The sequence below is a fragment of the Montipora capricornis genome, chromosome 6, assembly GCF_036669925.1.
Source record: "Montipora capricornis isolate CH-2021 chromosome 6, ASM3666992v2, whole genome shotgun sequence".
Lineage (NCBI taxonomy): Eukaryota > Metazoa > Cnidaria > Anthozoa > Scleractinia > Acroporidae > Montipora > Montipora capricornis.
This window is the reverse complement of record NC_090888.1, coordinates 44,964,588-44,969,587: the sequence shown is the minus strand read 5'-3', so window position 1 is coordinate 44,969,587 and position 5,000 is coordinate 44,964,588. Positions and strand designations below refer to the sequence as shown.

At 41.0% G+C, this 5,000-nt stretch overlaps 1 protein-coding gene across 1 annotated transcript in view; it reads right to left on the bottom strand.

The window, feature by feature from the left end:
* LOC138052241 (uncharacterized) overlaps nucleotides 1-5,000 on the bottom strand; it is a 70,686-nt gene that overhangs the window by 3,900 nt on the left and 61,786 nt on the right. The gene's annotated exons all lie outside the window — the stretch shown is intronic.

Below are 5,000 nucleotides of genomic sequence, written 5' to 3'. Positions count from 1 at the left end.
CACTGGATCGAACTTCATGTCATTGGATCAGAAACGTCATTCGATCGGACCAGCGGCTTATTAAAAAAAAGTTTGTCTCCCAGAAATTAATTAGGGGCTGTCCGCCCGGGACTAGTGAAACTATCGCACGGGCTAGCGCTTTCTTATCACATGTTGCCCGACGAGCGAGCATGAGGTGGACATGAGTGAAACAAGGTTGGTTGTTTGATGTTGTTGTTTATGTTTGTTTGTTTGTTTGTTTTTTCCAGTGGCAAACTTCAGACGTTCGGTTGGCAGACAGTTCGAAAGAGGAAGTGAAACAATAATTTTTTTTTTTTTTAATATAAAGTAAAATGTAAAATTTACTTAAAATTGTCTTTTTTCCCGGCTGCGTGTCCCGAGAGAGCGGCGGTGGTGCTCAACAAAACTTGCCGTAAGAACTGTAGTTAATAGTTCACTTAAGTTAGCAAAGTCGTTCCATGCCATTTGTCTAATTGTCTTGAAGCATATGTGACCGTGGATAGCAAGGAGCGCTGGAGCACGCGGTAGCCAAGATTTCATTTGGTCTATATTTATGGTACAAATGAACATATCGGGTATTGTGTTTCACGTACATTTAACGTGTGACAAATTAAAAACACTAATAAGGCAGAAAATGAATTTACTATCATTTACAAACTACAAAGCGTACAACTTTATTGAAGTATTCTTTTCCTGAAAGAATAATTTAAGCGATATTTGGCAAAAACATGTTGCGTGACGGCGTTACTTTCCAGCTAAAACTGCGTGCGTAAAGTAATTCGATATGTTGACTGCACTATGTGTTGGGTGCAAACTCAACATGTAAATTTCCTTGTAACCGGAAGTAAATGTAACGATATCTTGTAACACCAGGTTGAGGCAGATTGCATCAGCCCACATGGTGAATGTTGTGGAAGAAATCTATGTTGGAATAAAACTGAGTTGTGTTTTTACCCGAAGTTTTGTCTTATCCACCAAGAAGCATGGCCACACTCGCAACAGGTTATGGGCCCAGTCGACGACTAATGTTTGATGGTGACGAAACGAAATACGAGCTTTGGGAAATTAAGTTCCTTGGATTTATGCGACTTCACAAGTTGCACGATGTTATCCTAGCAGAAGGCGAGCTAGATGAGGAAAATAGGGTCAAGAACATTGATGCTTTCGCCCAACTAATCCAGTGTTTAGATGACCGTAGCCTATCCTTGGTCATGAGAGATGCGAAGGATGATGGCAAGAAAGCTCTACAAATACTGAGGAATCATTACATGGGCAAAAGCAAACCACGTGTTCTTGCGCTCTACACCGAACTTACTTCACTGCAAAAAGGCCATGCTGAGAGTATTACGGATTATGTATTACGGGCCGAAACTGCAGCTGCATCACTGAAATCGGCCGACGAGATAGTCAGTGACAGCCTTTTGATTGCTATGGTGTTAAAAGGCTTACCTGAGGAATATAAAACGTTTTCAGCCATTGTTTCGCAGCGCGATGAAAAGGAAGACAAGATGAAGTTCCAAGAGTTCAAGATCGCACTGAGGAGCTACGAAGAGACGGAGAAATCACGTACCCCATCACAAACTGGCGAAGACAGCGTCATGAACTGTAAAAAGAAGAACTCGCCACCAAAAGCCACTGTGACATGCTATTCCTTGGACATAAATCGCCAGAGTGCCGGTCTAAGGACAAGAAGAATCCTAAGAAAGAAAACAACCGATGGTGCAGCCACTGCAGATCGAAGACTCACAATACGGAAGTATGTCGCAAGAAAGACACTGCAAAAACCGTGAGTGATGATAACAAGGACGCTTCGTTTGCGTTCAAAGTGACTGTGGACAATTTTAATACCATTAGAGATAACTCTTTGTTAGTTGACACTGGAGCTACTGCTCACATTCTTAATGACAAAGCTAAGTTTTTGAATTTTGATGACAAGTTTAACCCCGCGAACCATTACATAGAATTAGCGGATGGTAGTAGAGCATGCGGTATTGTATCTGCCAAGGGCAGAGCAAAAGTTCTTCTACATGATTTAGGGGGGGGTCCCCCATGAAGTTTTTCTTGAAGATGCTTTGTACATACCTAGCTATAAGCAGAACATATTTTCTGTTCAAGCAGCAGTCAGTAAGGGAGGTGCTGTAAATTTGACACCAAATTCCTCTGAGTTGAGTGCCCCAGATGGTACGAAATTTTCCATACAGAAATATGGTAAGCTGTATTATCTTAACTATACAAATCCCAGTGGTGGAGCTTACAGTGCTGAAGTATGGCACAAAATACTGGGGCACTGCAATATGAATGATGTGTTCAAATTAGAGAATGTAGTTGAGGGGATGAAAATTAACACAAAGGGTAAGCTTGAATGTGACACTTGTGTGCAAGGGAAAATGTCCCAATATCGAAATAGGGAGCCAGACTGTCGTGCATCTTCACCCCTACAGTTAGTCCACAGTGACCTAGCAGGTCCTATCACTCCAGAATCAAAAGATGGTCACAAGTATGCAATGGTATTTGTAGATGACTATTCAGGTGCTCTCGGAGTATATTTTCTCAAAAATCAGAGTGATGCTGTTGGGGCAACTGAGCAATTCTTGGCTGATACTGCACCGTATGGTACAGTGAAACGATTGCGATCCGACAATGGGGGTGAATACATTAGTGAAGAATTCAAATCCCTTCTGTTGAAAAACCACATTAAGCATGAACTTTCAGCTCCCTACTCACCCCATCAAAATGGAACGGCTGAAAGAGCCTGGAGATCACTTTTTGATATGGCTAGATGCCTGCTAATTGATGCAGAATTATCCAAGCAGCTGTGGACATATGCTGTCGTGACATCAGCTTATATCCGGAACAGATGTTACAACCCCAGAACAGGTAAAACCCCCTATGAGTACTTGACAGGTATCAAACCCAATTTGTCTAACATGCATGCATTTGGTACTGTGTGCTATGCTTATGTTCAAAACAAAACCAAATTAGACCCTAGGGCTGAGAAAGGTATTTTCGTTGGTTATGACAGGTCTAGTCCTGCATTTCTTGTTTATTACCCTGATCAAAACAATGTCAAGAAAATCCGATGCGTCAAGTTCACTGAGAAGTTTGACAGTTTTGATGAAAATGTGAACTTACTACCTGATTCTGTTAAAGCAGCAGAACCTGAAATGCCAAAACCTGAAAATGGGCAGGAAAGTACAAGGCGTTACCCAAGTAGAGATCGTGCTAGACCAAAGTATCTTGATGACTATGTAACTGGTGAGGAACTTGACAATGCAGTTGATGATGCTGCAAATTGCACAGTTGATTTCTGTTACAGAGTAAGTAATGTTCCAAAGTCCTACCGAGATGCTATCTCATCCCCAGAGTCCAGTAAGTGGAGAGAAGCAATGAATGAAGAGTTAGATGCATTATGGGACAATGAAACATTTGAGCTCACTCCTTTACCAGAGGGTAGAACCTCAGTGGGGGGGAAGTGGGTGTATGCAATAAAACTAGATCCCAATGGGGAGGAAAAGTACAAGGCACGATTTGTTGCTAAGGGCTACTCCCAAGCCCCAGGTATAGATTACCATGAAACTTTTTCACCAACTGTTCGTATAACTTCAGTTCGTATACTAATGCAGTTAGCAATTCAGATGGGTATGGTAGTGCATCAGATGGATGTTAAGACGGCCTATTTAAATGCTCCCATCGACTGTGAGTTATACATAGAGCAACCTGAAGGTTATGAGAGAAAAGGCCCCAATGGTCAAAAGCTTGTATGTAAACTAAAGAAATCCTTATATGGCCTGAAACAGAGTGGTCGGAATTGGAATTGTTTGTTGCATGGTTATTTAACGAAAGAAAGGTTTATACAGTCCCTAGCTGATCCATGTGTTTATGTTAAAAGTACTGAATTTGGCCTAGTAATTGCAATTGTATGGGTCGATGACATCATTATTGCAGGTAGTAACACTGATGTGTTGAAAAAGGCCAAAGAGTCTCTTATGATGAGATTCAAAATGAAAGACCTAGGTGTTTTATCATGGTTTCTAAGTATCCAATTCAAGTGTGGAAAGGATTGTATTGAAATGAATCAAAGAAAGTTTGTGGAAAAGATTATGGAAAGGTTCAACATGTCTGATTGCAAGCCAAAAGCAGTTCCATGCGAGCTGGGCGCTAACAAAAGCAGTGCAGTCAATGAAAGCGAATTTGAAAATGTAAAACTGTATCGTGAAATTGTTGGAAGTTTAATTTATCTCATGACTTGCACAAGACCCGATTTGTGTTATGTTGTGACGTATCTATCCCAACATCTGTCAAAGCCAATGAAATCGCATTATGGGATGGCTAAGCAAGTGCTGAGGTATTTAAAGGGTACTAATGACAGATGCTTAAAGTTTGTTAAGGGAACGCAGCTGAAACAAGTGGGATATAGTGATTCAGACTGGGCTATGTCTGATGATAGACGTAGCATTAGTGGTTATGCATTCAAGTTATGTGATGAGAGCTCACTGATTTCGTGGAAAAGCAGAAAACAATCTATTGTAGCATTGTCCTCATGTGAAGCTGAATATGTAGCTTTAGCCACTGCTACACAAGAAGCTAAATTTCTTAGGCAACTTTTCGCTGATCTAATGTGTCATCCTTGTAAGAACGTTTGTATATATGTAGACAACCAGGGAACGATTGCATTAGCTAACAATCCTGTACATCACAAAAGATCAAAGCACATTGATGTAAAATATCACTATGTAAGACTGGAGATTCAGAGCGGAGCTGTCAGCTTAACTTATGTACCTACAGACAAAAATGTTGCAGACGTATATACCAAGCCTGTAAATAGAGTTAAACTCGATACTCTGTTAGGCTAATGTAGCAAACCCCATGTTGTGTTTGAGTGGGGGTGTTGGGTGCAAACTCAACATGTAAATTTCCTTGTAACCGGAAGTAAATGTAACGATATCTTGTAACACCAGGTTGAGGCAGATTGCATCAGCCCACATGGTGAATGTTGAGGA